Here is a 10,402-nt window from a genome sequence, read left to right on the forward strand (position 1 = left end):
TTGGCCTGTAATTTACTAAATCTCTCGGATCTAGTTGAGGTTTTTTAATAAGAGGTTTAATAATAGCCTGCTTAAAGGTTTTTGGCACGTATCCTAGTGTTAAGGATGAATTAATTATATCAAGAAGTGGACCTACGACCTCTGGAAGCATTTCTTTCAGTAGTTTAGTCGGCATTGGGTCTAACATACATGTCGTGGATTTTGATGATTTGATAAGTTTAGATAATTCTTCCTCTCCTATAGCGGCGAATGATTCTAGTTTTACCTCAGGGACACTACAGTGCACTGTCTGAAGCGAAACTGTGGACGGTTGCATGTTTTTAATTTTCTCTCTAATATTATCAATCTTGCAAGTAAAGAAGTTCATAAAGTCATTACTGCTGTGCTCTATGGAAACGTCAGCAGTTGAATCTCTGTTTCTAGTTAATTTAGCCACTGTGTCAAATAAATACCTAGGATTATGTTTGTTTTCTATTAAGAGATTTGAAAAATAAGTAGATCTAGCATTTCTTATAGCCGTTCTGTACTCAATCATTTTTTCTTTCCACGAAAGGCGAAAAACTTCTAGTTTTGTTTTCTTCCAACTACGTTCAGCTTTTCTCACAGCTCGTTTTAGAGCCCGAGTGTGCTCATCATACCACGGCGTTGGATTAGTTTCCTTAATCTTCTTTAGACGTAAAGGAGCGACTGCATCTAATGTGCTGGAAAAGAGAGAGCCAATAGTTTCTGTTGCAGCATCGAGTTCTTCTAAGTTGTCAGGTATACTAAGGCGATGAAACTGCTCGGGAGATTATTTATAAAGCAATCTTTAGTGGTAGACGTGATGGTTCTACGATATTTATGGCTGGGTGGTGGTTTTGTAGCCTTGGCTAATTGTATTATACACGAGACTAAATAATGATCTGATATATCATCGCTCTGCTGTAGAATTTCAACAGCATCAATATCAATTCCATGCGACAGTATTAGATCTAGGGTATGATTACGACAATGAGTGGGTCCTGACACGTGTTGTCTAACTCCAATAGAGTTTAAAATGTCTGCAAATGCCAATCCAAATGCGTCTTTATTATTATCTACATGGATATTAAAATCACCAACAACAAGGACTTTATCCGCAGCCAGTACTAACTCTGATATAAAATTAGCAAATTCTTTGATAAAGTCATTATGGTGCCCTGGTGGCCTGTATACAGTAGCCAGCACAAATGTCAACTCACATAATGTTACATAAAGCACCATCACTTCAAAGGAATTATATTTGAAATTCTTTTGAATGATTCTGAATATATTACTATAAATTACAGCAACACCTCCCCCTTTGCCTTTCTGTCGAGGATTGTGTCGATAATCATAACCTTGAGGACTAGACTCATTTAAAGTAATGTAATCGTCTGGTTTTAGCCAGGTTTCTGTCAAACACAGCAAGTCTAGTTTATTATCTGTGATAATTTCATTTACAATAAGTGCTTTTGAAGAAATAGATCTAATATTCAGTAACCCAAGCTTTATCATTTGTTTATCTGATTTATCTGTGATTTTCATTTTTTGAACATCAATTAAATTTTTACCCTTAAAAGGTTTCGGAAGTTTTTTGTATTTACTAGTTCGAGGTACAGACACAGTCTCTATGTGATAATATCTAGGTGAAAGAGTTTCTATGTGCTGTGAATTATTTGAGTTCTGTGACGTGAGGCGGCTAGCAGACGGTCGGTTTAGCCAGTTTGTCTGCGTCCTGATCTGGGCCCTGGTTTGTCATGTTTCAGCTCTAAGACTATTTGCCAAATTTCTAGATAGAAGAGCAGCACCATCCCGGGAGGGATGAATACCATCTCTTTTCAACAGATCAGGTCTGCCCCAAAAGCTTTTCCAATTGTCTATGAAACCTATATTATTCTGCGGACACCACTTAGACAGCCAGCCATTGAGTGATGATAACCTGCTAACTATCTCATCACTCCGACGAACAGGAAGAGGGCCAGAACAAATTACTTCTGCTGACATTGAATTTGCGAGTTCACACACCTCTTTAATGTTAATTTTAGTGATCTCCGACTGGCGAAGTCGAACATCATTTGTGCCGACGTGGATAATGATTTTAGAATATTTACGTTTAGCATTAGCCAGCACTTTTAAATTTGCTTTGATGTCAGGTGCTCTGGCCCCCGGCAAACATGTGACTATGGTGGCTGGTGTCTCTATTTTCACGTTCCGTGTATTAGAATCGCCAATAACTAGGGCACTTTCAACAGGATTCTCAGTGGGTGCGTCACTGAGTGGGGAGAACCTGTTTGATGTTCTAATCGGAACGGAAGAGTGGTGTTTGTTCTTGCCATTATGCCGCCTCACAGTCCTTCAATGTGTTAAACTTAACACTGTTTCCTCTTTCTTCACAACTCCCAGTTCTGTCCAGCAGCAGGTTTGACTCGACTCCAGACCCGATCTCCTCTGGGCTCTGACACAGGCCCTGTTTCCACCTGGAGTTAAGATGCATTTTGGTTGATTGGATCACAAGTGGACGAGGGAGACACATACACGTTTACACCTGGTGTTTTAATCCATCTCTTTTGTCCTCTTTCAACCACTTCTGTCCCGATTTCTTCAAGGGGGTGGGTAAACGTATGGGTTTTTACAGATCTTTCAATCTAATAGACAAAATAAGCTTGAGCAGTTTACATATGAACATGCCCAGAGATGACAGGAAAACATACAGAGAGCATCAGTGTTTGTTTCTGCTCTGACAGCCGCGAGAACAGCTGAACGAGTGAGTGTGTGTTAGAAATCAGTAATAGTGAGAGAACATTGTGCTTGGTACGTTTTTCATCTTCAAACCAAACTTGGGTCTTCAGCCAACAAAGTTTAAATCCAATCTAGCTAGCGTGCTTCCCATAATGTTTACACATTAGGTCAGTAGGCGGAGAGTAGACGGTTTTTAGTGGCGGTTCGAACACATTCGACCACATGAGCATTTACAATATGAAAGCAGTCCGGTTGAATGCATTTTCAAATAGTGGCGAGGCTACAGAAGGGCCAGGGCGGCACTGGCCCACCCAGATTGATGGCTGACCCACCCAATCAAAGGTGCCAGAATATTTCATTTTATTTCCAGACACTACTTTGGTCTGGAAATAGTCATATCTGTTGCGAAGGCCTATATATGATTTGAAAAATGTATTATTAAAAGTAGATATAACATGATATGTTTTTATATCGCGCCGGTAAACTCAGCTTTCCAGAGTCGCGGCAGCAGCTGTTTCTATGCAGCGTGCGTCACCGTCCACGAGTCGCGCTTATAATAGCCTATGTGTGCCGGTTTGTTTTAATTTTTTACTGTGATTAGCCTATTTATTCTACAGTAACAATTTATTCTATGTAGTCACCTATGTGTAAACAATTTAAAAATGAAGTAATGACAATGAAATTAAATCGAGCTTTGGTTCAGTATTGTGTCCTTCCCCCACACCAATATGACAGTAACTCTCCAAACAAGCAAATGCCCCCCATGTTATTCCCGATATGATCCGTCAGCTCCAGTCCTCTGATTTGGAGCGGTAAAGGCCCAGGTATACTTTTCCCACGTTCCCCTCCGTCTCGCTCACAGTTGAGCGCGCAAATCTTTCTAAGATACTCCTTTGCTCATGAGCGCGCGGGCCTTTCAACTTTGCCCATGAGCTCGGAAAGACGCGTTCGGATGCACGCACACGTGCACCGTCCATGGTCATAAAAATTCGGCTGCGCGGACACTGTTCAGGGAGTCAAAGCTAGTCCACGGTCTAGTAAACGTTTCTTGCTACAAGAGAGACTCGGACATTGCACTACTAATAACTGAACGGTCTGTGCGTGGATTTGGATAAAAAAGTTCATTGATTTGATGCCGTGTCCGACTGCTGTTTATTCCTTCACAGTGGCATATAGTGGATGGGCATGCAGGGCTATTAAATTATTTTTCTTATTATCATGCTACTTTTATTATTAAATTAATATTGCAATTCATTTGCCCCGCGATATCATCGCATCACCGCATAACCGACGTGCTGCGAGGACAATAAAATATTAGTTAGATAGCTCCTCATTTAAAGAACAACTTGTTTAACATGAAATACTTCTCAAATTAACGAAAAATACTTTTTTTTCTCACTATGGGCCACAAGAGAAATATTAAGAAAATAAATTAGATTCATCTCTCATCTCTAAGAGAATATGCGCCGTTATTGCAGCATCGGATGCCAAAAACTCAGTCAGTTTATACTTTGTTTCTGTAGTGAATAATTGACTGGAGTTTGAGACTCTCACGCAAAGTTTGCACATTGGTTGTGTGATATCCTGGCTCGTCTTCATGGTTTAAAATGGAAATATTTTCAATATTGCATTTTTCTTTATTGCTCGCAAAATGATGGACACTGATTCACATATCATCCACATCATTTCCCGTGATAATAAAATGAAGTGAGTAAATAAACAACAAGCTATATATATATATATATATATATATATATATATATATATATATATATATATATATATATATATGACAAAAAACAGAGGTCCACCCTATTTCACCAAGGTCCACCCACTTGAAGATTTCTGGCCTCGCCACTGGGTCGAAAGTGGACAAACTCAAACCGTTTTAGACCCCATTTACACCTGTATTTAGTGTCGTGCACTTGTGATCAGATCAGCCAAAATGCATCTTAACACCAGGTGGAAACAGGCCCACAGTCTGCTTCTGGCAGTGGAATGCTCTCACCCAAAAATTCAAGTAACTATAGCATTACCTATAGTGTGCAGTTTGAATGCTTTTGTTATCAATGTATGTATAAGCATTTGACTGATTCTTGATTCACCACCAGGTCTCCAGATCATCCTACGGCTGCGCTAGAAGAATGTAATGGCTATTGTGAACACTTATATTCATTTTCTGGCCTGCATTCTGCCATCTTTCTCTCCCTGTAGGAAGTCGAATGAGTTTCTTTGAAGACAGAACATTCAAGGAAAACTTACCTACCCTCTCCCTGGATATAATATATAATTAAATGTTTTGTTGAATGCAATTGGTTGCCTATATTTTTCACTGTTGACCAAACTTCTTTCTTGACTTAAACTGAGCAGCTTCATTCATTGATATTAACTTGTTGTGCATGTTTATGTGAATGTATCTTAACATAACGCAACATTAGGATGTTAGTAATATTTTTGACTATAGAAGCATGAGAAAAATATATACAGTACATGCTGTAAATGTATACCTTATGGGAGCAGCCCCCTTAAACACTCACAAAAAATTTATTCAATTCAAAGGGCTTTATTTGCATGAGAAAAAAAAAAAAAAATAATAATAAAAAAGAAAATATATATATATATATATATATATATATATATATATATATATATATATATATATATATATATATATATATATATATCTCAATTAAAAATTAATTCAATTCAAATGGCTATATAATCTCACACATATATTACATACTACATACACATATGCTTGTATGTATTTGTGTGTGTTCTGATGAATGGTTTAGCCTATGTTTAGGGAAGGTCATGATGAAGGAGTACATTAGCCATACTGAAATGAATGCAGTTAACAGAAATGCTAACGTTATGGATCGTATTTAGGAACATTGTTAATTCACTCAGTAACCATCTCTCCAGTTACCTGTACATTTTAACATACCACACTGTTAACGATAATTAACGTCTCTCTTTCACTCTACAGATACAATACACTACGTAAAGTGTAGTCAACGTAGTAATCAGTTTTATTCAATATTTAATCAGTATTATGCGTTAATATTTACCGAAAAAATTGCTGCAAATACAGTAATTGCTGTGAATGTATTTTACGTTGTGGGAGCAGCCCCTCTTCCCTCCAAAATTAAACACAAAAACTGATTAATGCTGTTTCCACCACTCCACAGGAAAAAAAGGCTATCATATGTATGTAATGTAAGTGTCAACGTAATAACCAATGTATATATACGTCAATGTTTACGGATAATTGATGCAAATATAGCTACAGCTGTCTGTCCCGCTTAAAACCATTCAAACTGGTTGACAGCTCGGATCTGTTTGGAACTATTGAGAGCTACACGAACCACGTGACAGCGTGGCGGCGAGATCAAAGAGTGTCGCAACTCTCATATTTAACGGCTCTGCAACGAGCCAACCAAAAAAGTACGGAAGCCGGGATAGGCGTTTTTTTTGTACGGAAGCCTGAAAGGTCATTCATTATTATTATTTTTTTTTCTTGTTTTCTTATGATCACAACTACCTTTTTAATGTTTAGAACGTTTTTATATGGAAACATTTTACTATAATACATTCATTTATTTTGAAGAGTATGACCTATTTTACAGGACCTGTAGCTTATAGCTCGAGAGGGCGAAATATATGATTTATGCAAGTTTTATTAGCCTACTCCGTTTTTTTATTGCTAGTTATTTATTTATTTTATTATTATTTTGCATAAACTAGCCTAAGTACGAAATTATAATGACACGGGATGTAATTTTGTCACAATATGGCTATATATTTTACATAGACAAATAGTCATTTGTCTGAACTTATCCAATCGGCGTCATTTGGTTGGACATGGGGTGAAAAAATACTATAGTAATTGATAGTAAATAGTGTTTTTGAACCAGTAAATTGTAGTATACTGTATATTATAGTATTTACAACACTTTGTTAATGAATGCTACAGTATAGGCTGTACTTTAGTTTTTACTACAGTAAACTGCGTGTATTGTAGTATAATATAGTTTAAAGAAAACGTAGTACAGTATTGGGTAACGTAATTTGTTTATATTACTATAGTTGTTATATTACCACAGCAATAGCCTAGAATTACCACAACAAATTAATTCAAGTATGGTTCAAAAACACTATAGTATTTAGGGCTACTATAAATTACTACGGTATTTTTTCACCTCTTCACCTTTTTCACCTCAAATAGTTTCTTAAGGCTAGATCAGAGCCATAGAGAGAGAGAGTTACAGCAGAACAGACCGTTTGTGATGTACTTTTAAAAGGTAAGCCGTTTAAATTATAAGATTTTATAGTATCAGTACATCTGAATCAAATTAACTTGTGTATTAAAGCATGCTAGCTGATATTGCTCACTAAATAAATAGTTCCAGGGGATAGTAGATTAGATAATAGATTAAAACAATTTATTCATTGTTGTGTAATTAGAGAAAAAAGATTCTAAACGGGGTTAAATATAACTTTGGGGCTTGTGGTGGGTGAAAGTGGTAAAATGAGAATATCCTTATTCCATATCAAATGTACAACCCAGGTGAAAAAAATACTATAGTAAATAGTATAGTGTTTTTGAACCATACTATAGTAAATTGTAGTATACTATATTATAGTATTTACAACACGTTGTTAATGAATGCTACAGCATACTGCAATATAGTGAACTGATAAACTGTAATAAATACTGTAGTATACTTTAGTTTTTTACTGCAGTACTGTTTTACTGTAGTTTTTTATTGTAGTATAATATACCCTAAAGTTGTAGAAAACTTAGTACAGTATTGGGTAACTTAATTTGTTTATATTACTATAGTTGTTCTATTATCACAGCAACTAGAATTACCACAACAAATTAATTCAAGTACTTTACTATAGTATGGTTCAAAAACACTATGGTATTTACTATAAATTACTATAGTATTTTTTTCACCTGGTAATAAAGAAAAAAAATCCTTATTTTAGAATTTATATTCGAGAATGTATTGTGATTCTGTTGTCTGTCTATTATGTGTCTATTTTTGGATTGATGGGGAGAGGGAAGTTTATAAGTGAGATAAAAAAAAACAATGCTTAAAAGCAGCAAAAAAAATAAAATAATAATAAATATAATATATATATATATATATATATATATATATATATATATATATATATATATATATATATATATATATAAATAGGCTAAATGGGAAATCATACTAAATACCAAAACTGTATATTATATACTACTACTGTATTTAATTTCTCCCATTTTGTTTCCTTTTATCTTGCTTTCAATACAAGCACAAAGGGGATTCAGATCCTGAAGACTCCATGCAATGATGCTGTCACCGCCAGTCTCTGCTCCTTGGATTTTGCAAGCTTTTCCTTGCTCCTTATTTTTAATAAACCTTTAATAAACATAAAAGTTCCCAGTGTTGGTTTTTGTGAAAAAAGGCAGATACACCTATATATGATTAACACACAACTTGGCGCACAATCTTTAGTTCTATTTAGATTGCTCCTGCTGAGAACATAACTTTCTCCTTTCCGTGTCAGTGGGGAAACCATGCATTCATACTGCTTTCTCTGAGTGACTGGATCATCCTCATGCAACACTGCAAACCATAACGGGGAGACTACAAGAACATGTAGGAAAGGACAGACGAAATGCTTGACATGCAGTTTATTATAAATGTATAAATCCATTGCACTAAATCAGTGCAAAAGTCAATGTGTGTATAATGTTTTATTTTAGAATTGAATATATTGTGTATGAATGTATATATAATAAGTGAATGGGGTGCATAAGAATTGTTAACATTAAGATTAATTAAATTTCACTTAATTAAATTTTACATTTCACTTATTTGCAATGGGTTTTTTAAGACAACCTGTCACCTGCAGGTCTCCTGTCCCTGTAAAACCATAGTTAACGTGACTTGATTGCCCTTAACTAACATACAAGTTTAAACACATAAAAATACTTCAAAACAACTGCAACGCGATCTTTAAACAAGGTAATGTTAGCCAGAAATATGTTAGGCAGGCAACGCATGACAACACTAATCCTCAAATATTAGCAGGTTTTTATCTTTTAAAAACAACATTGCTGTAACTACAAACACATGCTACATTCACATGTCGGTGTATTACATAAATATTGTAAACCGATGCATTTATTGACTACAAATTACCAAAAATCACGGTTCTGTCTCTCTAACCCTATCTTTTTGAATTGCCGCCGAAGCACTTCCTGGAACTATCTGAAGGCTACACGAATCACGTGACGATCAAGCGTTTTGAACTTCCGTTGTCGCAACTCTCGGTGCGTTCCAAACGGGATATATCGCCCTCCGAAGGGCACTTCGGAGTGAAAATAATCATGGCCGCCATGTTGAAGCATCGTTCCAAACCGAAGTGCTCAAAACTGGCCACTTCAAAGGGCCCTTCGGAATGAAGGATTTCGAAGGGTACAACTGATGGACACTTCGGGCCCCCATGATCCTTTGCACAGGGAAGTTGTTTGACGCCACAGAATGGGTACAGGAGGCTCGGAGTTAGATTTTGACTATAAATATATTTTTCTATAGTACTGTAATATTTAGACTTAGATTTGGTACATTATTATGGTCAAAACGACATTGTACTTCAACAAAAATACTTTACAGCTCCCTTTTTCAGTCCATTCAAATGTTTAAAATACATACAATATAGGCTACATGGTGCGATAAACCTAAAATAAATAAATAAATAAACTAACATTAAACAAAGGGCGCAGCTTGCACAATCTACTCCTCTTTTATTGTCTCGTTATGATGACGCAGAAGTGTGTTCCAAAAGAAGAGTTTTGTTGACCCCTACACCCTTCATCCCTTCGAAGCTCTCACTCCGGAGGGTAAACCCTCTGAAGGGATTAGGGCATAGGGATGAGCCCTTCCGAATGGAACGCAGGGTCTGTCTCTCTATGGCTCTGGGCTAGATCGCCTTCGTGTGCTACAATTGTAGCAAGAAGTCTTGTTTAATAATTATGAATAAATATGAATAACGCAGAAGAATCACGTGCATAGTGTAAACCTTCGTCATAAAAGCTATATAGTATTATATATATTATATATAATATTAAAATGACATAACCACTGCACTATATCAACAGACAAGCAGAGAGAATACGTAGGCTAGACAGTACTTGTGATACAATTAACTTTAATTTTAAGTGTAATTGTTTTTTATAGGCTATCAACCACACAGAAACACATGACTACCTCAGCGTATATTGTATAAGTATAAGCTTTATTAATCAGCAGCTGACCTTGTGTAAGCTTTAAAAAAAAAAAAAAAGTGTTAACCTGAAATGATGACTCTGAAGACTTTAAACTTTATAATCATTTTATTGACCACAGACACTGTAGCCACAACCTAATGGCAAAACTAGAAGACTTTTTACAACGAGCTAGCAAGCAAGCATATTCACACAAAAGAAACGTTAAACAACTGTTAAACAACTTAAACAATACATGTAGCTCCTCAATGACAACACTGCACACGGTTTCTCGAGTACGGGCGCATTTTTAGCCTTCTCAAATACCATGAAACGCTGTGAAAACTACAGGACAGAGTAAACAATGCAATTAGACATTCCACTTTGGCT

At 36.1% G+C, this 10,402-nt stretch overlaps 2 long non-coding RNA genes across 2 annotated transcripts; both read left to right on the forward strand.

The window, feature by feature from the left end:
- Window positions 1-4,547: 4,547 nt before the first annotated feature.
- Window positions 4,548-5,048, forward strand: LOC125252008. Its single transcript, XR_007181114.1, has 2 exons — window positions 4,548-4,759; window positions 4,851-5,048. It is a non-coding gene; the product is annotated as an uncharacterized LOC125252008 (long non-coding RNA).
- A 1,765-nt stretch (window positions 5,049-6,813) lies between these two features.
- On the forward strand, window positions 6,814-8,179 carry LOC125251230. Its single transcript, XR_007180949.1, has 2 exons — window positions 6,814-7,043; window positions 8,056-8,179. It is a non-coding gene; the product is annotated as an uncharacterized LOC125251230 (long non-coding RNA).
- The last annotated feature ends 2,223 nt before the right edge of the window (window positions 8,180-10,402 follow it).

Source organism: Megalobrama amblycephala, linkage group LG17 (genome assembly GCF_018812025.1).
Source record: "Megalobrama amblycephala isolate DHTTF-2021 linkage group LG17, ASM1881202v1, whole genome shotgun sequence".
NCBI classification, from domain to species: Eukaryota; Metazoa; Chordata; class Actinopteri; order Cypriniformes; family Xenocyprididae; genus Megalobrama; species Megalobrama amblycephala.